The sequence below is a fragment of the Beta vulgaris genome, chromosome 7, assembly GCF_026745355.1.
Source record: "Beta vulgaris subsp. vulgaris cultivar EL10 chromosome 7, EL10.2, whole genome shotgun sequence".
Lineage (NCBI taxonomy): Eukaryota > Viridiplantae > Streptophyta > Magnoliopsida > Caryophyllales > Amaranthaceae > Beta > Beta vulgaris.
The window spans coordinates 20507548-20532160 of NC_079208.1; the positions used below are offsets into that span (position 1 = coordinate 20507548).

Genomic DNA, 24613 nt, shown 5'->3' on the forward strand with positions numbered 1-24613 from the left:
GGCGGGGTCTAATCAATTTTGGGCTTGATTTCGATTTCAATTGGATTTGGGCCTCAGGGCAACTTGGGTTTCGAGTATACTAGGGTTGGATTGAGTTTGGTTCGAAGAGACTTGGGTCGAATCATTATAGGTATCAGATTCATTGATTCGAGTCATTTCAATTAAGTCTCATTTCGATTCAGATCATGGTTATATATGCAATACTTGTCTTTATCGACTAGTTATCAATTAGAGATGACAATGGATCGGATGCATATCCACTAGAAATGATGTATTATGTTTTCTAATTTAGATATTTTGGTCCATCTTTTATATGTAAAGTGAATTTGTTCATTTTTTATTATTGTGACATTTTGCTTATCTGAGTGGATCTAGTGTGCAATTGTGGTAACACAATATTGATCATAAGATCGAAATCATGCTAACATAATAAGTCTTCAAGATTTTTGATAGTGATGGAACAAATAATTGTTTGAGGTTGAAGCAATTAATTGATCGAAATAGAAGTAGGTCATGATAATTGACAAGAATACTCTCAACTATGGACGTTCCAACATTTTCAATCCCGACTTTTGATTAATCCTTAGTGGTCCCAACTCTCAACTTTGAGGTATGTTTTACCAAATTGGCCATAGCACGTAAATGACCTGCTACATTAGGTAAAACGTCCGAAACGACCACCCCTTCCTCCCTTACCCTCGAAACTACACTACTACAAAATAGGAAAAAAATAACACATCTATAATAACAATTACTACAGTAATTGTTATCTTTAATCTAAATTAACATTTTACTAACAAAAGCGTTATCTAAAGTTGGAAAATGGTCCATATAAAAGAAGAGACTTAACCCTTTATAAATTAGGCATTATCTTTTATCCCCTATTTATAACTTTATTTTCCCTTACATAATAGTACACTATTATCTCTGCTATTTTTATAAAAAAAATTAAATGCTTCTCAAATCCCTAACTAATTTAAAATCCTACTACGTTTCCAAAAAAATAAATAAAACCCCAGTATCTATTCACTTTCTCAATCCTTCACTTAGCTTGATTGACAATTTTTTGTTAGGGTCGCATCGCCTGAAAAGTAAACTCAACGAGCAACTTCACCGTACTTGTTGTCGGCAACACCACTCTTCTCACCGGCGTCAAGACCACCATTGTTATCCACAACTAAATATATGTATGATGACTCTTTTATTTCTTATCTTGAAAGCCTTCGAATTTCTTCCTTTATCATTGAGCTTTACCCCTTTTTCATTTTCCAGCGATAATTTAATTTTCTCTCCCCTTCTTCTTTTTATTTTTAAGCCCCAAATTGGCGTCATCAATAGCACCTTATGGCTTACAATCAATTAGCTGACGACGAGCGAATATCTATTTTGAAAAACTAGTAATTTAATACAAAACCCTAGACAAGCAAGAAATGACGACACGGTCGCTACTACTTCCGTCTCGGGAAGAATTGGGTCTACTACGCCAGCAAAAATCTGGTGAAACGCGCGACGAACGTTGCAAAGGAGAAGCTGATAAGCTGCTTTCATTGGGAATACAAGTGGGGAATCGAAGTTCACCCACCATGGAAGCTTCCATTTTACGATTCACACACTCCCTTTGTTGGCCTCCAATTCTAAGCATCAGGTATGGCTTAAATCCACCTTTGAAATGTCATTTTTGTATAAATTGTTTCGGAGGCTTATCTAGGCAGGATTACGATTCACGCACTCCCTTTGTTGTTTACTCTGTTTTGTATGCTGGGGATGATATAGTTTACCTAAACAACTGATTTTATTGGCTTTAATTCATTAGCAATCTCAGTTACTTTCAACTTTGACTGTAATAGCCATGTTTTTAAGAGTGTTTATTTTAAAACTAAATATAATTATTAAGTTAATTATGTTTCGAAAATGTTATTTTATTTGAGTTATGGAGTATGAATTTTTTTTGTCGTATTGTAAAATAATTAATTACTCAATTTTATGAAGTCGTTATTATTAGTTATTTATATATTGAGGTTTATGTGTGATGAGTCATATTAATATAGGTATTTCATGATGCATTTAGGTTGCATTTTAGGATCATTTAGTTGCATTATTAGTCCATAATTGCATATAGTTACTTAAGTTGAGAAGATATTACTCTTGTGTGTGTTTTCGGTGTTTTTGATAGTTTTTAGGTATTGAGAACACAATTGGAGTATTATTGGACAAGCTTAAGCATGAGAAGCATCTAGGAAGGAGCTAAGTCAAATGAGAAGTCCAAAGGGCATCTTCAAGTCGGATTGCAACTCAAACATAGCGGAAACGTATTAAAAGAAGTATGGAAATTGAGTCATGTGCACTCTTTTGATCATAACTTATTATCCAGAGATCGGAATTCAGTGATTCCAGTGGGGTTGGAAACTAGACTTGAAGAGCTTTCCAACGGTATATTACACGCCCCGATACGACTTCTAGTTTGGAAGATATGGTCTTTGCAAGTTGACGCTGTTTTGCAGCCCGAAAATCCGCGGCCGCGGATTATTCCGGGTTTCCTAGTCGGATAAGGCTTTATCTTTTGACGAATTAGACTCTATTTTTCTAGTTGTTTTAGGAAATAGAAAGGTATAAAGACTCAAGGGAATATTATTATTTCCTATCTTATTTTCTATTTTGTTTTTCCGTCATTAATTCATAAAGATTATTTTTCTTTTTCTCGCAATTATTGAAGAACCCTAGTTTTGCTTTTCTCCATTTACATTGAATTTTCAATAGAAGCTTTGATTTTTGCAAGATTGGTTCTACAATTGGTATTATTTCTCTTCTTTTCTTATTCCTATTCAATCCTTTAGTATTAATTCATGTTTGCTCATTTAATTATGAATATGTTTTCCCCAATTATGATTGAGTAGTCTATTTCTAGGGTTTAAGGGGATCCATGATCAATTAGGAAGGGATGTTTTATTAAAGTATTGATTTTTATTAATGCATGTTGATTCCTATTGAATATTTTTATGTCTTTTCAATCCGATTTGGCCAGATTTGATTGTTATAGTGTTGCAATATTAGGTTATGCGCCGAGAGGTATAAACTTGATATTAAGGCTAGTTTCAATAGGTAGAATTGGTGTTAATAAATTGTGAGAGCCTGTTAATATCGTTCTATGCTTGATTTAGACTTGAGAGAGCGAATCAATCTGTTTAACTGCATTATTAATTGTTGATTTTACTATTTCATCCCGAAATATTGATCATTGGTGAACCTATGCCCTAGACTTTTTATTATTGATAATTCTTGATTTATTCATAGTTTAGTTAGTATAATTACTCACAAACACTCGTTCCTATACTCTAGATTTGACTGACAATTAAGAAAAGAACACTGTTTCTCTGTGGATTCGACCCTACTTCCCTGACTACTATTTGTTAGAGGACTTAGGATTACTTTTGATAAGGTGATACGACTTTAGCCTGTCAAAATTTGGCGCCATTGCCGGGGAAACGGTTTTGTTCCATTTTCTTTAATTGTTTTAGAGTCTAGATTATATACTCTCGTCTCAGAGAACACTTGTTCTTTGGGACAAAAATCTCTTAATTGTTTGTTCTTTAGTTCTTCTATGCGCAGGAGTTTGAGTTCAGACTGCTTACAATTTGATCCTGAAATCGAAAGATCCTTTCATAGACAGAAGAACTTTTCCAGACAGTTGCGAGATAATCCAAGGGAAGATAATCCTTTGGATTCTGACTCTGATTCTACCAGCATTGTCTCTGTTGCTCCACCAGAATCAGAGATGGCTCGGAGGCTTACTGATTTTTCCCAACCCCACTGGAATCACTGATTGGCTGAACTTCCCAACCCCACTAGAATCACTGATTTTCCCAACCCTCTTTGGCTGAACTTCCCAGAAGCAATCAAATGCCTGAAATCGAAGCTGTAAATTTCGAGATCAAACCTGCATTGCTAAACATGATCGAAAGAGAACAATTTGGTGGTGGACCTAATGAAGACCCCAATCTTCATTATCAAGATTTCTGCCAATATTGCTCTACCATTAAGCTGCAGGGAGTGACACAAGATCAGATTCGGGAGATTCTTTTCCATTTTCACTTCGAGACAAGGCAAAGATGTGGTACATGGGATTAATCGAGCCACTCTTGGGATCACTGATTGGAATACCTTGGCTCTAGCTTTCTACAGAAAGTACTACCCTCCAGAAGAAGACTGCTAGGTTGCGTAGTCAGATTACAAACTTCACCCAAGGGACTGATGAGTCTTTACATGAGGCATGGGAAAGATTTAAAGACTTCAGAGAGAATGTCCCCATCATGGCTACAAAAATGGTTCCTAGTTCAGGATTCTACAATGGTTTGGGGAACAACTCGAGACTTATCCTTGACTCTGCAGCAAATGGGAGATTCATGAAACTGGAAATTGATGCTGCTCATGATTTGATCGAGGAGATGGCTATCCACAACTCTCAATATGGTAATCCTCGAGGACTAGCTAACAAGGGTGGAAAGCATGAGATAGATTCTATATCCTTATTAGCTGCACAGATGAATGCCATCAGCAATAAACTTGACAATATGCAGCTCTCCTCTCCTGCAAGTGTTGCTGCTTTGGGTACTACCTCCGAGATTATGTGTGATAATTGGGCATAGTTGGACATTGGGCACAAGAGTGTCGGAGTTCTCTCGAACAAGTTAATGCTTTTCAAGCATATCGGCCGAACAACCCATACTCCAACACATACAATCCAGGATTGAGAAATCATCCTAACTTGTCTTACAAGAGCACTAATGTCCTGAATCCTCCTGCACCACAACCACAAGCACAACAATTGAACCAAAGATACTACCAACCACCTCCCCAACACCCTCCTGGTTTCTCTAGACCACCTTTCAATCCATCTCAACAAGCACCTCCTGCCGATCCAATGATGGTTGAGATGAGAAACATGATGCTACAAATGCAAAAGGATCGACAAGCTGATAAGGCACAAATTGAGTCCATTCTTGCTCACAATAAGATGTTGGAGAATCAGTTGGCACAATTGGCTACTTCGAATTCCACTCGACAACAAGGTGCTCTTCCAGCAAACCTGTTCAGCCTACAGATTCGGCAAATGCCATCACTCTCCGAAGTGGTTCTCACTACAATGGAACCATGCCTATTGATGATACTTTGAGTGTGAAAAATGATGAGGAACAGGTCCCAGCTGAAGCTACAAATGACAAGGAGAACTCTCAGCAAGCCACTGAACATGAAGAGACCAATGAAGCCAAAAAGCCTGCTATTGAGGTTCCTCCTGTCAAACTTCCTTTCCCCAATCGTCACCTCAAGAGTAAGCTGGACAAGCAATTTGGTAAGTTTTTGGAAGTCGTCAAGAATCTTCAGGTAACAGTTCCTTTCACGGAATTAATTACTTAAGTGCCTGCTTATGCTAAATTTATGAAAGATATCTTGACTAGGAAAAGGGCTTTTAACGAGGTGGAGACAGTTGCTTTTACTGAAGAATGTAGTGCCATTTTACAAAATAAATCTCCACCAAAATTAAAAACCCTGGTAGTTTCTTCTATACCTTGTCACATTGTAGTTTGTTCATTGATAAAGCTTTATGTGATTTGGGGGCTAGTGTGAGTGTTATGCCATTGTTTATTTCCTCAAAATTGAACATGGGAAGTTTGAAAGTTACCAATATTACTCTACAAATGGCCGACCGTTCTGTTAAATACCCCCTAGGTATTTTAGAGGATGTCCTGTTAGAGTAGGTAAATTTTTTATTCCCGTGGACTTTGTTGTACTTGATATGGAGGAAGATAGGCAAATTCCAATCATTTTGGGTAGACCATTCCTTCATACTGCTGGTGCTGTCATTGATGTGAAAAATGGTAAGCTTACACTATCTGTTGGAGATGATGAGGTCACTTTTAATCTGAGCACTGCTTTGAAAAGTCCTATGCTAGAGGAAAAGTGCTATAGTATTGATGTCGTTGATTTAATTTGCCATGATAATATGCCCCAAGCTCTCTATGGAGATCCCTTGGAGGCGGTACTTTGTCTTGATTCTTCCACAGGTGATGGCAGTATATGGAGCGATGAAGTAGATGCTATTGAGAGGATGCTAGCAAGTGAAGAATCTGACCTTCATGGATGCCAACAGGTAAAGAGGTTTGATCGATCTGTGTGCAATGTTGAGGTAAAGAAACCCGAACTTAAACCTCTCCCTCTCATTTGAAGTATGTCTTTTTAGATAAGCAAGAGTTAGATCCTGTAATTGTCAGTGCTGCACTCGACGATAGCCAACTTTCCAAACTTCTAGTTGTTCTGAAAAATCATAAGAAGGCTATAGGGTACAGTATTGATGATTTGAAGGGTATTAGCCCCGATTTTTGTATGCACAGGATACACCTTGAGGATGACCATAAGCCATGCATTCAACCACAAACGAGATTGAACCCAAACATGCAGGAAGTGGTCAAGAAAGAGGTGATGAAACTACTCGATGCAGGTATTATCTACCCTATTGCTGACTCTAAGTGGGTAAGTCCTGTCCAAGTAGTACCGAAAAAAGGCGGCATGACTGTTGTGAAAAATGAAAAGAATGAACTAAAGCCACAACTTCAAAATCCAAAGCATCTAAAGCCACAACTTCTAAATCCACCACTTCCAGAGCCACCACATCCATTCCACCCCCTCCACCCTCACCCTCCACTTCCCAAACGCGCCTTGCTACACTCCAAAAGCGCACCATAGCCCCAATCCTCTATCTCTCTCTGAATGCCGTGACTAAGATCGGCTTTGATTGGGCTTTTGAGTACATTGAGCGGACACATCATTGGGGCCGAGTATTCCGATTGAACGAGCGGATTTATCCAGCTCGTAGTTGAATTTCTGGATTCCCTTGCAGTGGGAACATCGAAAGGTGATGTAGTATTCACCCTTGAGGGTACAGAGCATATCATATCTTGGGATGAGATAAACATTATGTTTGGTTGGCCTACAGGGGGGGATGTTGGTCCATCTACCTTCATGCAATTACAAGATGGCTCTAGTTGTGACAAATTTGATCCCATCTCCTTTTAGAAGCAGATTACAGGGCGTTCTGATTGGGCATCGGGTTCTAGCAAGTCCTCATCTATTGGTTGTCCTGCTCTCCGCCTGCTTCACCGCTTTATACTTCAACTTTTCCGTCCCAAAGCGGAATCAGGCAAGTCACTCTCCAAGATTTAAACTTCTGTGGTTTCTTTCTATGTCTCCCACGACTGTGCACGAAAAACTGAACTTTGCCAAGTTTCTTATGGGTGGATTTCTTTGGGAGCGGGATGTAAAGAAAGGTGATATCTCTATGGGTGGATTTGTTTCTGTGTTTGCTCTGGATAGAGGCATCGATTTAGCCTCTAAAGTGACTTCTTCCTCCACCAACCTCCTTAACACCACTGCTATGGATCGATATGGATGGCTCGTCCACCAACTAAGAACAGGTATCTATGGTTTTAAGCCTTGTCATTCCACAGAAAAGCGCATCATCTACGATATTCTACCAAATGATCATCCTCAGGATTCTAGTGTTTGGTTGGAATCCCCGTGCTATCTCTGAAACTATAGAGTAGGCGGCAAGGTTCAGGGGACATTCCCGTGCCTGCAGTGTGTTGCATTATCAGCCCCAGCATCTGTCATCTCTCCCACACTTGAAGCCCCTCCACCTCCAGTCTCTGAGGACCCTCGTCCAGCACTACTATGTCTCCTGAGAGCATGGAAGCCCGTTTCAGTCGCTTCATGAGTTCTTTTGCATCCTTTCAGACGACGATATTATCTCGTCTCGAGACTGTGGAGCGTCATATGGAGGACCTTCGTGCCGAGGTCCGTGATCTACGTCGGCCGCTAGATGCTTCTAGCCCCATCGCTTCTGGCGTCGACACTACTCCTGCGCCATCCTCGATGGACGAAGCTCCCGTTGCGTGAGCTTTCCTTTTTCCCTTTCCTTACTTTTTACACAGTGAGACACTGTGCTGTATTTAGCTTGGGAGAGGGATATTCTATCCTTTACTGCTTTCTAGTGTAGTTTTTATTGCTTTGTAGTTGTTAACGCTTTTGCCTGTTCATTAGGAATAGGATTTTACGTGTAACCAAAAAAATGTACTGCTTTCTTAGTTGCATCATAGTTGCATTTTAGATAGCTCATTTCATTATAGTTTTCATCTATGGGACTATTGTTGGCACACCTTCGACAATTTTGTGGATATCTCTACTACAGCTCTACAGCTTTGTTGTGCAGTGGTTTCATGATTCTTCATAGCATAATTGTGGTACGATTGATTGGCTGTGGTAAGACTGTTTGATCTCTCTGGCTGGCCTTAACTTTACTGTGCAGACAAAATTGACCCATGTGAACTTCTGTGCCTAATAAACTGACGAATCTGTGTCAGTTATGTTCTTTCATGAGTGATTAGTTCCTCAGTTGATGTATTGATCTTGATTTTGACCTGGTACATCCTTGATACTTGATTGTGTACACTATTTGATATGATTGAGGCGTTCATTTCATGATTTTAACTCCAGAGTTCTATTTGTTTACATATTTCCCGTCTCTAGCCCCGCTGAGCTTTCTTGACCCTTGCTTGCTACTTACACCCATACTAAACCCTTAACCTCATTTGATTATTGTCCCAAGCCTAGCTTGGGGGAGCAAGTGTTAGTTTTGGTCATACTGTATTACATGGATGTAGTTAATGCATGGTTATGTTGAAGGAAAGTGTTATTGATGAGCTTTATCATCGAATTTGAATGTGGTGCAAAGAGATTTTGGCAATATGAAAAAGAATGAAGAAAAAGAAATGAAAGAACAAAGAAAGTGAACATGTTTTTGAAAGATAAGTGAAAAGGTTAACAATGGGTTACTATGCATGAAAAATATTGTGGTGATATTGTGGTAATGATGGTGTTATATGAAGCTGTGATGAATGCCTTTTTAGGCCGTTTTACATTGATATTTGCTCCCCTTATTGGCTTTTCCACCACATTTCCCAAAATATGATCCATACCCTTAACCCTAGCCTCATTACAACCCTTGAAAGTCCTCTTGATCTTTGTGTGTTACATTTTTGTGTTGAAAGTGAGTCAAAAGGAAAGTTAAAGAGTAATGCTTCTTCTGAGTTGATATATATGGTTGAGATCGTTGAGTGTCATTGATTTTCCCCTAAACACAAGAGAGTATTATTCACATACCTATAGTGAGGTCTGTCAAGTGTTGTTAAGTCCAGCTTGGGGAAAGGGTTTGTGGTAAGATTGTCGAGTTGATTGGTCACATGACGTGCTATGCGGCTTTGTTTCATTGATACTCGATGCTTGGTTCATGTAGGATTGATATCTCCCGTGTTTTGGATTGTGTGCTTGACCCTGTTTTAGTCCCATATTGTAGGTTATCACTTTCTTCCCGTGTCTATTATTTAATTGCTTGAGGACAAGCAACAGTTTAGCTTGGGGGAGTTTGATGAGTCATATTAATATAGGTATTTCATGATGCATTTAGGTTGCATTTTAGGATCATTTAGTTGCATTATTAGTCCATAATTGCATATAGTTACTTAAGTTGAGAAGATATTACTCTTGTGTGTGTTTTCGGTGTTTTTGATAGTTTTTAGGTATTGAGAACACAATTGGAGTATTATGGACAAGCTTAAGCATGAGAAGCATCTAGGAAGGAGCTAAGTCAAATGAGAAGTCCAAAGGGCATCTTCAAGTCGGATTGCAACTCAAACATAGCGGAAACGTATTAAAAGAAGTATGGAAATTGAGTCATGTGCACTCTTTTGATCATAACTTATTATCCAGAGATCGGAATTCAGTGATTCCAGTGGGGTTGGAAACTAGACTTGAAGAACTTTCCAACGGTATATTACACGCCCCGATACGACTTCTAGTTTGGAAGATATGGTCTTTGCAAGTTGACGCTGTTTTGCAGCCCGAAAATCCGCGGCCGCGGATTATTCCGGGTTTCCTAGTCGGATAAGGCTTTATCTTTTGACGAATTAGACTCTATTTTTCTAGTTGTTTTAGGAAATAGAAAGGTATAAAGACTCAAGGGAATATTATTATTTCCTATCTTATTTTCTATTTTTTTTTCCGTCATTAATTCATAAAAGATTATTTTTTTTTTCTCTCAATTATTGAAGAACCCAATTTTTGCTTTTTCTCCATTTACATTGAATTTTCAATAGAAGCTTTGATTTTTGCAAGATTGGTTCTACAATTGGTATTATTTCTCTTCTTTTCTTATTCCTATTCAATCCTTTAGTATTAATTCATGTTTGCTCATTTAATTATGAATATGTTTTCCCCAATTATGATTGAGTAGTCTATTTCTAGGGTTTAAGGGGTCCATGATCAATTAGGAAGGGATGTTTTATTAAAGTATTGATTTTTATTAATGCATGTTGATTCCTATTGAATGTTTTTATGTCTTTTCAATCCGATTTGGCCAGATTTGATTGTTATAGTGTTGCAATATTAGGTTATGCGCCGAGAGGTATAAACTTGATATTAAGGCTAGTTTCAATAGGTAGAATTGGTGTTAATAAATTGTGAGAGCCTGTTAATATCGTTCTATGCTTGATTTAGACTTGAGAGAGCGAATCAATCTGTTAAACTGCATTATTAATTGTTGATTTTACTATTTCATCCCGAAATATTGATCATTGGTGAACCTATGCCCTAGACTTTTTATTATTGATAATTCTTGATTTATTCATAGTTTAGTTAGTATAATTACTCACAAACACTCGTTCCTATACTCTAGATTTGACTGACAATTAAGAAAAGAACATTGTTTCTCTGTGGATTCGACCCTACTTCCCTGACTACTATTTGTTAGAGGACTTAGGATTACTTTTGATAAGGTGATACGACTTTAGCCTAAAATTTGGCGCCATTGCCGGGGAAACGTTTTGTTCCATTTTCTTTAATTGTTTAGAGTCTAGATTATATACTCTCGTTCAGAGAACACTTGTTCTTTGGACAAAAATCTCTAATTGTTTTTCTTTAGTTCTTCTATGCGCAGGAGTTTGAGTTCAGACTGCTTACAATTTATCCTGAAATCGAAAGATCCTTTCATAACAAAGAACTTTTCCAACAGTTGCGAGATAATCCAAGGGAAGATAATCCTTTGGATTCTGACTCTATTCTACCAGCATTGTCTCGTTGCTCCACCAGAATCAGAGATGGCTCGGAGGCTTACTGATTTTTCCCAACCCACTGGAATCACTGATTGGCTGAACTTCCCAACCCCACTAGAATCACTGATTTTCCCAACCCTTTTGGTGAATCCAGAAGCAATCAATGCCTGAAATCGAAGCTGTAAATTTCGAGATCAAACCTGCATTGCTAAACTGATCGAAAGAAAATTTGGTGTGGACCTAATGAAGACCCCAATCTTCATTATCAAGATTTCTGCCAATATTGCTCTACCATTAAGCTGCAGGGAGTGACACAAGATCAGATTCGGGAGATTCTTTTCCCATTTTCACTTCGAGACAAGGCAAAGATGTGGTACAATGGATTAATCGAGCCACTCTTGGGATCACTGATTGGAATACCTTGGCTCTGGTTTCTACAGAAAGTACTACCCTCCAGAGAAGACTGCTAGGTTGCGTAGTCAGATTACAAACTTCACCCAAGGACTGATGAGTCTTTACATGAGGCATGGGAAAGATTTAAAGACTTCAGAGAGAATGTCCCCATCATGGTCTACAAAAATGGTTCCTAGTTCAGGATTCTACAATGGTTTGGGGAACAACTCGAGACTTATCCTTGACTCTGCAGCAAATGGGAGATTCATGAAACTGGAAATTGATGCTGCTCATGATTTGATCGAGGAGATGGCTATCCACAACTCTCAATATGGTAATCCTCGAGGACTAGCTAACAAGGTGGAAAGCATGAGATAGATTCTATATCCTTATTAGCTGCACAGATGAATGCCATCAGCAATAAACTTGACAATATGCAGCTCTCCTCTCCTGCAAGTGTTGCTGCTTTGGGTACTACCTCCGAGATTTGTGTGATAATTGCGGATAGTTGGACATTGGGCACAAGAGTGTCGGAGTTCTCTCGAACAAGTTAATGCTTTTCAAGCATATCGGCCGAACAACCCATACTCCAACACATACAATCCAGGATTGAAGAAATCATCCTAACTTGTCTTACAAGAGCACTAATGTCCTGAATCCTCCTGCACCACAACCACAAGCACAACAATTGAACCAAAGATATCCAACCACCTCCCAACACCCTCCTGGTTTCTCTAGACCACCTTTCAATCCATCTCAACAAGCACCTCCTGCCGATCCAATGATGGTTAGATGAGAAACATGATGCTACAAATGCAAAAGGATCGACAAGCTGATAAGGCACAAATTGAGTCCATTCTTGCTCACAATAAGATGTTGGAGAATCAGTTGGCACAATTGGCTACTTCGAATTCCACTCGAACAAGGTGCTCTTCCAGCACAACCTGTTCAGCTACAGATTCGGCAAATGCCATCACTCTCCGAAGTGGTTCTCACTACAATGGACCACCCATGCCTATTGATGATACTTTGAGTGTGAAAAATGATGAGGAACAGGTCCCAGCTGAAGCTAAAATGACAAGGAGAACTCTCAGCAAGCCACTGAACATGAAGAGACCAATGAAGCCAAAAACCTGCTATTGAGTTCCTCCTTCAAACTTCCTTTCCCCAATCGTCACCTCAAGAGTAAGCTGGACAAGCAATTTGGTAAGTTTTTGGAAGTCGTCAAGAATCTTCAGGTAACAGTTCCTTTCACGGAATTAATTACTCAAGTGCCTGCTTATGCTAAATTTATGAAAGATATCTTGACTAGGAAAAGGGCTTTTAACGAGGTGGAGACAGTTGCTTTTACTGAAGAATGTAGTGCCATTTTACAAAATAAATCTCCACCAAAATTAAAAGACCCTGGTAGTTTCTCTATACCTTGTCACATTGGTAGTTTGTTCATTGATAAAGCTTTATGTGATTTGGGGGCTAGTGTGAGTGTTATGCCATTGTCTTTTCCTCAAAATTGAACATGGGAAGTTTGAAAGTTACCAATATTACTCTACAAATGGCCGACCGTTCTGTAAATACCCCTAGGTATTTTAGAGGATGTACCTGTTAGAGTAGGTAAATTTTTTATTCCCGTGGACTTTGTTGTACTTGATATGGAGGAAGATAGGCAAATTCCAATCATTTTGGGTAGACCATTCCTTCATACTGCTGTGCTGTCATTGATGTGAAAAATGGTAAGCTTACACTATCTGTTGGAGATGATGAGTCACTTTTAATCTGAGCACTGCTTTGAAAAGTCCTATGCTAGAGGAAAAGTGCATAGTATTGATGTGTTGATTTAATTTGCCATGAATATGCCCCAAGCTCTCTATGGAGATCCCTTGGAGGCGGTACTTTGTCTTGATTCTTCCACAGTGATGGCAGTATATGGAGCGATGAAGTAGATGCTATTGAGAGGATGCTAGCAAGTGAAGAATCTGACCTTCATGGATGCCAACAGGTAAAGAGGTTTGATCGATCTGTGTGCAATGTTGAGGTAAAGAAACCCGAACTTAAACCTCTCCCCTCTCATTTGAAGTATGTCTTTTTAGATAAGCAAGAGTTAGATCCTGTAATTGTCAGTGCTGCACTCGACGATAGCCAACTTTCCAAACTTCTAGTTGTTCTGAAAAATCATAAGAAGGCTATAGGTACAGTATTGATGATTTGAAGGGTATTAGCCCGATTTTTGTATGCACAGGATACACCTTGAGGATGACCATAAGCCATGCATTCAACCACAAACGAGATTGAACCCAAACATCAGGAAGTGGTCAAGAAAGAGGTGATGAAACTACTCGATGCAGAGTATTATTACCCTATTGTGACTCTAAGTGGGTAAGTCCTGTCCAAGTAGTACCGAAAAAGCGATGACTGTTGTGAAAAATGAAAAGAATGAACTAAAGCCACAACTTCAAAATCCAAAGCATCTAAAGCCACAACTTAAATCCACCACTTCCAGAGCCACCACATCCATTCCACCCTCCACCCTCCCTCCACTTCCCAAACGCGCCTTGCTACACTCCAAAAGCGCACCATAGCCCCAATCCTCTATCTCTCTCTGAATGCCGTGACTAAGATCGGCTTTGATTGGGCTTTTGAGTACATTGAGCGGACACATCATTGGGCCGAGTATTCCGATTGAACGAGCGATTTATCCTGAGCTCGTAGTTGAATTTCTGGATTCCCTTGCAGTGGAACATCGAAAGTGATGTATATTCACCTTAGGTACAGAGCATATATATCTTGGATGAGATAAACATTATGTTTGGTTGGCCTACAGGGGGGGATGTTGGTCCATCACCTTCATGCAATTACAAGATGCTCTAGTTGTGACAAATTTGATCCATCTCCTTTTAGAAGCAGATTACAGGGCTTCTGATTGGCATCGGGTTCTAGCAAGTCCTCATCTATTGGTTGTCCTGCTCTCCGCTGCTTCACGCTTTTACTTCAACTTTTCCGTCCCAAAGCGAATCAGGCAAGTCACTCTCCAAGATTTAAACTTCTGTGGTTTCTTTCTATGTCTCCCACGACTGTGCACGGAAACTAACTTTGCCAATTTCTTATGGGTGGATTCTTTGGGAGCGGGATGTAAAGAAAGGTGATATCTCTATGGGTGGATTGTTTCTGTGTTTGCTCTGTAGAGGCATCGATTTAGCCTCTAAAGTGACTTCTTCCTACACCAACCTCCTTAACACCACCGCTATGGATCGATATGGATGGCTCGTCCACCAAGCTAAGAACAGGTATCTATGGTTTGTAAGCCTTGTCATTCCACAGAAAAGGCATCATCTACGATATTACCAATGATCATCCTCAGGATTCTAGTGTTTCTGTGGAATCCCCTGCTATCTCTGAAACTATAGAGGTAGGCGGCAAGGTTAGGGACATTCCCGTCTGCAGTGTGTTGCATTTAGCCCCAGCATCTGTCATCTCCCACACTTGAAGCCCCTCCACCTCCAGTCTCTGAGGACCCCTCGTCCAGCACTACTATGTCTCCTGAGAGCATGGAAGCCCGTTTCAGTCGCTTCATGAGTTCTTTTGCATCCTTTCAGACGACGATATTATCTCGTCTCGAGACTGTGGAGCGTCATATGGAGGACCTTCGTGCCGAGGTCCGTGATCTACGTCGGCCGCTAGATGCTTCTAGCCCCATCGCTTCTGGCGTCGACACTACTCCTGCGCCATCCTCGATGGACGAAGCTCCCGTTGCGTGAGCTTTCCTTTTTCCTTTCCTTACTTTTACACAGTGAGACACTGTGCTGTATTTCTTGGGAGGATATCTATCTTTACTGCTTTCTAGTGTAGTTTTTATTGCTTTGTAGTTGTTACACGCTTTTGCCTGTTCATTAGGAATAGGATTTTACGTGTAACCAAAAAAAATGTACTGCTTTCTTAGTTGCATCATAGTTGCATTTTAGATAGCTCATTTATTATAGTTTTCATCTATGGGACTATTGTTGGCACACCTTCGAGAATTTTGTGGATATCTCTACTACAGCTCTACACTTTGTTGTACAGTGGTTTCATGATTCTTCATAGCATAATTGTGTACGATTGATTGTGTGGTAAGACTGTTTGATCTCTCTGGCTGGCTTAACTTTACTGTGCAGACAAAATTGACCCATGTGAACTTTGTGCCTAATAAACTGACGAATCTGTGTCAGTTATGTTCTTTCATGATGATTAGTTCCTCAGTTGATGTATTGATCTTGATTTTGACCTGGTACTCCTTGATCTTGATTGTGTACACTATTTGATATGATTGAGGCGTTCATTTCATGATTTTAGCTCCAGAGTTCTATTTGTTTACATATTTCCCGTCTCTAGCCCCGCTGAGCTTTCTTGACCCTTGCTTGCTACTTCACCCATACTAACCCTTAACCTCATTTGATTATTGTCCCAAGCCTAGCTTGGGGGAGCAAGTGTTAGTTTTGGTCATACTGTATTACATGGATGTAGTTAATGCATGGTTATTGAAGGAAAGTGTTATTAATGAGCTTTCATCGAATTTGAATGTGGTCAAAGAGATTTTGGCAATATGAAAAAGAATGAAGAAAAAAAATGAAAGAACAAAGAAAGTGAACATTTTGAAAGATAAGTGAAAAGGTTTAAATGGGTTACTATGCATGAAATATGTGTGATATTGTGGTAATGATGGTGTTATATGAAGTGTGATAATGCCTTGTTAGGCCGTTTTACATTGATATTTGCTCCCCTTCTTGGCTTTTCCACCACATTTCCCAAAATATGATCCATACCCTTAACCCTAGCCTCATTACAACCCTTGAAAGTCCTCTTGATCTTTGTGTGTTACATTTTTCGTGTTGAAAGTCAAAAGTCTAAGAGTAAAGCTTCTTCTGAGTTGATATATATAGGTTGAGATCGTTGAGTGTCATTGATTTTCGCCCTAAACACAAGAGAGTATTATTCACATACTATAGTGAGGTCTGTCAAGTGTTGTTAAGTCCAGCTTGGGGGAAAGGGTTGTGGTAAGATTGTTGAGTTGATTGGTCACATGACGTGCTATGCGGCTTTGTTTCATTGATACTCGATGCTTGGTTCATGTAGGATTGATATCTCGTGTTTTGGATTGTGTGCTTGACCCTGTTTTAGTCCCATATTGTAGGTTATCATTTTCTTCCCGTGTCTATTGTTTAATTGCTTGAGGACAAGCAACAGTTTAGCTTGGGGGAGTTTGATGAGTCATATTAATATAGGTATTTCATGATGCATTTAGGTTGCATTTTAGGATCATTTAGTTGCATTTTAGTCCATAATTGCATATAGTTACTTAAGTTGAGAAGATATTACTCTTGTGTGTGTTTTCGGTGTTTTTGATAGTTTTAGGTATTGAGAACACAATTGGAGTATTATGGACAAGCTTAAGCATGAGAAGCATCTAGGAAGGAGCTAAGTCAAATGAGAAGTCCAAAGGGCATCTTCAAGTCGGATTGCAACTCAAACATAGCGGAAACGTATTAAAAGAAGTATGGAAATTGAGTCATGTGCACTCTTTTGATCATAACTTATTATCCAGAGATCGGAATTCATGATTCCAGTGGGTTGGAAACTAGACTTGAAGACTTTCCAACGGTATATTACACGCCCGATACGACTTCTAGTTTGGAGATATGGTCTTTGCAAGTTGACGCTGTTTTGCAGCCCGAAAATCCGCGGCCCGGATTATTCCGGGTTTCCTAGTCGATAAGGCTTTATCTTTTGACGAATTAGACTCTATTTTTCTAGTTGTTTTAGGAAATAGAAAGGTATAAAGACTCAAGGGAATATTATTATTTCCCTTTATTTTCTATTTTTTTTCCGTCATTAATTCATAAAAGATTATATTTCTTTTTCTCTCAATTATTGAAGAACCCTAGTTTTGCTTTCTCCATTACATTGAATTTTCAATAGAAGCTTTGATTTTTGCAAGATTGGTTCTACAATTGGTATTATTTCTCTTCTTTCTTATTCCTATTCAATCCTTTAGTATTAATTCATGTTTGCTTATTTAATTATGAATATGTTCTCCCCAATTATGATTGAGTAGTCTATTTCTAGGGTTTAAGGGGATCCATGATCAATTAGGAAGGGATGTTTATTAAAGTATTGATTTTTATTAATGCATGTTGATTCCTATTGAATGTTTTTATGTCTTTTAATCCATTTGGCCAGATTTGATTGTTATAGTGTTGCAATATTAGGTTATGCGCCGAGAGGTATAAACTTGATATTAAGGCTAGTTTCAATAGGTAGAATTGGTGTTAATAAATTGTGAGAGCCTGTTAATATCGTTCTATGCTTGATTTAGACTTGAGAGAGCGAATCAATCTGTTTAACTGCATTATTAATTGTTGATTTTACAATTTCATCCCGAAATATTGATCATTGGTGAACCTATGCCCTAGACTTTTTATTATTGATAATTCTTGATTATTATAGTTTATTAGTATATATTACTCACAAACACTCGTTCCTATACTCTAGATTTGACTGACAATTAGAAAAGAACATGTTTCTCTGTGGATTCGACCCTACTTCCCTGACTACTATTTGTTAGAGGACTTAGGATTACTTTTGATAAGGTGATACGACTTTAGCCTGTCAATGTGCAACTAGTTGAGTTGTATTTTGCCCAAAATAGAAACCCAACCCTGTTTACTTTATACTCCCTTCTCATTTCGTGTCTCATTGTGAGACAATCAGAGGACTCCTTCCTCTTGGTTTCGTGTCTTCAATTGAAGGTGCCACAAAGCTTCTTCACAAAATCATCACAAACCCACTCCAATTTGATCTTCTGATTCTTCATTCAATTGAAGAAGCCAAAATCCCAAATCCCATATCTATCTCCTCCTCGTGAAAACCCGAAACACAAACCCATTCTCTCTCTCGCTCCTCCTCGCCAAACCCTCTATTGCTTTCTCGCCTGCGTCACGCCTCGCGGGTGTTCTCCTAGGCTGTCGTAAATCTGCACCACTCTCTCCTTCTCTGTTTCGTCGCTGCTAGTGTTGTTCGTGGGTGTCGCCCTACGTTGCTGCTCCTCGTACGTCGCATCGCACCACGGCCGTCGGCTTCGCCAGAGCTTCCCTCATCGGCTCGCGCTGCTGCTGTTGGTCGTTGTTGCTGCTGTTGCTCTGGTTTCGCCACCACGATTCGGTAGCTTGCCGGATCAACCTCTTCCTTGCTCGCCTCTCGATGTGGGCAGGTTTTATTATCTCTTTTCATATGTTAGAAGTTATCATTGATATTATGAATTCTGAAATTTGGGGTATTCATTGTCGATGCTTGAATTTGATTTCTTGAGTATTGTAAGTATTACAAGTGTGCTAATTTTTAGTATTACTTGAATTAATCTGGAAGACTTGGTTAATGTTAATCCTTGAGGAAATCAGGGTGGGATCTGAATTCTTATTTTCAATCGATTGTATTTGTGTTGGTGATTTCATAAGTGTTGTATTATTAGTCATTGTTGGTAAACTTGGTTTGGAATTATTTCTTAATCAAGTGATAAATTAAGTTAGAGTATTGTTAGTTTTGGAAATTATTTGTGATTATAAGTTTTGAAATTAGTTTAGTAAATTGTGTTAGTTTAGTTTGATTAATGGAAGCCTAGTTCTAATTATATCGAGTTGTAAGTTATCTGATGGAATTATCTATTCGATAAGAGGTTGTCATCTAGATTGGTAGGATGGTTTATATTAAGAGTAGTAAGCAATAATAATTGATTGAAGTAGAATCATGGATTGAGTTATCTAGCGAATAATTATTTGAGGAGTCATGATTATTCTTAGAAGGTTATTAGCATACGAGTGAATATGATAGTTCGCTAATCATTGAGTTGTAATTAGACTTATGAGGGATGATTCTTATTTAAGAAGAGTGATTTGAGTTAGTTTAAAGTAAGCTAGAAGAGAAATACTTATTATTAGTTAACAATTAAAGACTTGAAATGTTATGAGTTCAGAGGCGATTTATCTTTCGTGAATCTAATGTTGATAGGAAGTTGATAAACCTTAAATTGTATTCATGTTATCAACTAGAGTTGTAGTTTGAGTCCATTGTTACTTATAAGAGGAGTATTACACTTAAGAAGTTATAAAGGTATATGTTAATTAGTTAAGAATTGTTTACCTAAACTTTAAGAATGATGTTAATTAAGTTAACTAAAGAAAGGAAAAGGAATAATTAAGTGTTGATAATACCAAGATTGTTAGAAGTAAACTTTATTGCGAGGTCCACCTACTAATATACCCGAGTTAATGTGATAAGGCAATATCCTATAAATGGAATGATATAATAAAGTTAGAGTATTTGACCCGTGTTCGCTAAAATGAGATTTTAGGTCTAATAATTGTAAATAGGAAGTCAGCCAGACTATTCGATCAGTGTTCACTAAAACAAGTTAGTGCAAGAGTTTGTGTGAGTATAAGTTCTTAAATTACTTAAAAGAAGCTCGGTATGACGTCCTAGTTGGAATGATGTAGACTCCATTTGCATGATTGCGAGTATGTTATGTAAATTGATTTTGTTATTGAAACTGTTATTCAGAATTCAATAAATGGTATAATATGAAGTATATCTAATTGTTTTCATTAATCAATTTTTTATTAATGAACCTTGAGAGTGGTATTTAAGTTAACTCTCCTTAGTTAATTCTAAGAGAGAGACCTATGGTAATTGTTGTTGGTGCTTGATAACGATTGTTATTGTTGAGTTAAATATCGATTAATAATCATGAAGTATAAAAGAGAATAAACTATTTATAAACAAGCTAGCATGAGTTAGTGCGTAAGTGGTTTAGTAAATCTCATTAGTTAATTCTAACTAAGAGACTTTTGTCATTGTAATGGATTTGCTATTGAACATTGTAGATTAATGGTACTGTAAGTTTGACTGGAAATGGATTAAACTTAAATGCATAAATATACATATTACACCCGAATTACTTATGGAGGAACTATATATGACATGTGATTTATAGTTTTCTAAAGTGAAGTATTATAACGTGGTTGGATGTTCAAAAGATGCTAAGAATTATTGATATTATTGGATGAGTGATATGAATGATCTGACTGAGTTATGAACGATAATCGAAAGGAATCTAAAAGGGGAAAGTAGCCTTGTCTAAGTCTACGGATGAAGTGACACGAACAGTGCCCCATGGACTGTGAACCTTGGGGGCCCCATACGGAAACCTTCCCATTGCTCTGTGGGGCGATAATCGGGCGATATATCAGTGGATGACTGATTGAATCAGCGGAAAAATGTACTCCAGAGTAGTCGCGGTTATTGGCCAAAAGTAAAGTGGATGGTTGGGTGACGACCCCCACTGTCGGAGTGTAAGCTTTGTCTCCTCCGTCGCGTTCTCTTTCCCCTGGTTAAAAAGAATGTTATCGCAAAGTATGAAAGTTATATTGATAATGGATTCCCGATAAGGAATCATATCATGGTAAGTTGTTTCGATATGAGATTCTCGATAAAGAATCATATCAGGTAAGTTATGAATGTTTATTCAATATTTGAATATGAATATCGATATTGGTTTCTTGATAAGGAAGCATATCATGGTAAGTGATACTAATGTTGGATTCCCAATAAGGAATCGTATCTTGTTATGTGGATTCCGGATCGTTATAGTGAAGGTTGTTATGATATTTATTGCCTGTTAAGAGGTTGTTTATAGAATAAAAGAAAGTGATTGATAGAATATGAAAGCATAAGTGTGAATTTACGTTAAGAAATCGACTAAAGGAAATGAAGATATTGTTTATATCAAAGTTGGTGACCTCAAATTCCTAATATGGAATCGTGGTAAGTTGAAAGGTTGATTAAAATAGAATATATAAAACATTTGGAATCACCTTATCGTGTTTGTTAGATATGTATTGTGAAATGAGGAGTTGGATAGAAATATAATATGTATGTTCAACAAGATTATTACTGCTAAGCATGCTATGATGGATGTGATTGTTGAACTTATGTTCATTGGGTGAGAGTCGTTTTCAAGTAAAAGCCACCAAATCATGTGTTACTCTTATTTACGGGGTTAGTAATAAGCTTTGCTGATGTGTGTACGCTGTTTTGTCATTTTTGTGGCCTGTCACTTGTTGGATGGCAGTATCTTAAATATTTCAGGTTGAAGCCATAAGTAAACCTTTTGAAAGTTGAAGCTAATACAAGCTGGAGCAGTATTATAGTTGTTATCGAAGTGAGAACGTTTGACTTTGTAATAGTTAGTCGTTTAGTATTTATAATATATCTTTCCATTTAAGAGTCGTTAGTGCTCCTGATTCTCTGTTGGTTGTTGCTCTGCGAAAGCGTTGAGGCTGTTGAGCTTTGGGATTTGAAAATATTTTATAAATTGAATTTGCAAACAGGTTTAAATAATTTCTCGCTTTAGCGTTGTCCTATTTTCAAAGGAAATTCTGCTGGATTTTTTGTAGAAATTTATGAGAATAAAGTCTGAGAATCAAAGTGTTGTTGTAATAGTTAAATCAAATTGAATAGAATTGGGAATTGAGTCCCACACTCTCCGATGTAGTTCGGTGAGTGTGATGGTGATAGTCCGGGCTATCTCGACCAGAGTCTCTTTCGCTATGCTTAATCCTCTGTAAGCTGGTCGGGAGAATTCAAGCTGTTACATTGACCCATGGTCTCATATTGAAAGATGAGGTGATACTCTTAGGGTTTTCGAGTTTTCAATTTGAGGAACAATTTGTTAATCAATTTTGGAAATTTTAACTAATTTTTATTGATTAATTTCCCCCCTTTCTCCAGGGATTAGTTTAGTACCGTCCAACTCTACATCAAACTTTATTGGAAAAATCAAATTGCTCATTGGTTTTTGAAGGATTATTATGCCAAGATGTGGAGAACTATGATGAGTCAACGCTAATTTATTAAATTAATGTAACCTAATTAGTGTGCTTATTCATAATATGTTTCATTATGATATATTTTGTATAGAGGTGCTAAAATGGTTATGATTAGTAAGTTAGTGTTCTTCTGCCTTACATGGCTAAGTGGTTGCATTTCTCATAATATAGTAAAATCAGAAGCTTAATACACAAGACCAAACAAACAATATGCATTATTTGTAGTATTCAAAGGAAGATTGATGTGCTTTTTCTTGACCATGTTCTTGTTGATGCTATTGTTGCAATAAACCAATAAGATTTTTCGTATAAGATTGCACAATGTGAGTTTCTTTTGTGGCAATTTTGCTCAAAGAATATTAAGCTCATTGATGATCAAATGTGATCTTACTGTTATTATTCTTTGCAACAATCTTATTAGAGATTTGTCATCTAAATTCATTTAAGCTCTATGTTATTGATAATTAAAGTTTTCGACATTTGATATATAAAAACAGAAATAGAATGTTAGATAGTCTCTTTAATTACTTCTCTACTACAATTGCTCCGTTGTGTTCTTTTCATTGTTTAGGGTTAACCAATTTCCTACTGGGTGTGTTTGAATTATGTTTACTATCAATACAAATTTGTAATTACTAAATCTTCTAGTCTACTAGCTTAGTTTTATCTACTATTGCATTATTGGGAAGATGTTAGATGATGATGTTGGTATTTTTGTACTTGCGATCGAGGTATTTATTATACTAAAAGATTCTGTAAAAAGTTTTGAAGAGAAAACTTGTGTATACCTCAAGCTTAAATAGTTCAGAGTATGATGCTATTACTATTGAGTTTGTATACTATCTATGTGCAATTTGGTGAGTCAAGACGTGAGAAAGCTCCTTTGCTTATAAAGTGTATTTGTGCGACAATCCTTCATGAGGGTATGGGGGAGTCTTGCCCAACATTATTATTGATCTCTTTAATTATCTATGTACCTAGTTCCTTTTTCTTTATGTTTGCCCTTCTAATTACCATTAGTAAAGTTTAGTTATATTCTTTATATCTTTGATTGTCACCATGGGTGTTCTTAAAATCGCAAATTATGTGCTTTCTATATATTCTCTTTGATTTTATATATTAGTGGTGAGAAGTTTTCTTTTCTTTTCTTATCAATATATATATATATATATATATATTATATATATATATATATATATAATATATATAATATATATATATATATATATATATATATATATATATATATAGGGGTGGGATCCGCTGAAAACAGTTCTTAATATGAAAACTGAAAACAAGGGTAACTTTAAACACTTTTAGTAGTAGTGGAAAAATAAGGAAGGGCTGCGGTTAAAACAGCCCTAGGGGCTGCGTTTTTGGCCAGCAGCCCTTTCCGTAACAGCCCTTCGACAAAAGTGAAGGGCTGCCGTTTAGGCTCAAAACCGCAGCCCTTCAGTTTTGGAAGGGCTGCGGTTTTGGGCCTAAACCGCAACCCTTTTAACATAGAAGGTGTTACGTAGTACGAAACTAGTAATTTAATACAACAATTCCCAACAGCAGGTTCTCAACTAGGAGACTTGTGCAACAATGATTGGACTCGAATCCCGATCTGGAGCTCCGACTAGCAACCTGCAAAAAGGGACCTACCCTGGAGGTTTGGGTGGTACTTCCCTCTCCGAAGCTTAAGGCAGATATCAGGGATATGAAGGAACTTTTAGAGATAGAAAGTAGAGAGAGAGAGAGAGAGAATTTATGGTAGAATAATAGTACTATGCTCTGAAAAACGTACCTTTCCCCTGATTCAAGGACTATTTATAATGTTTAAAATGACTGTTGTACCTTGATGTCACCCTAATTTGGGAGCATCTGATTGGCTAAGCAATAATAATATGACACGTGGCAAGTGCTGATTGGTGAGTACATTTCACTCTGTTGTATAATCAGGCTTTACCTGTACTGGGCCTAAGTACAATTTTAGGGCCACGAGGGAGTTTTTCAGTACACCTTTTCCTCAGAAAAGTGTACTCTAGCCCAAATAACCTGCAGACCTATGTACTTTCTTTTCATAAGCGAATGGCACATGTAGGGCCAGGATGGTGTCACGTGTCATCATCGTAGCCATTGATTTTCAGGCTACAACATTTGCCCCTTAAA

The 24613-nt window shown here is 37.8% G+C and overlaps 2 non-coding genes across 2 annotated transcripts; both read right to left on the bottom strand.

The window, feature by feature from the left end:
- Positions 1-4211: 4211 nt before the first annotated feature.
- Positions 4212-4314, bottom strand: LOC125492114 (small nucleolar RNA R71). The gene has a single exon (XR_007268560.2). It is a non-coding gene; the product is annotated as a small nucleolar RNA R71 (small nucleolar RNA).
- A 7310-nt stretch (positions 4315-11624) lies between these two features.
- On the bottom strand, positions 11625-11729 carry LOC125492112 (small nucleolar RNA R71). The gene has a single exon (XR_007268559.2). It is a non-coding gene; the product is annotated as a small nucleolar RNA R71 (small nucleolar RNA).
- Positions 11730-24613: the final 12884 nt, after the last annotated feature.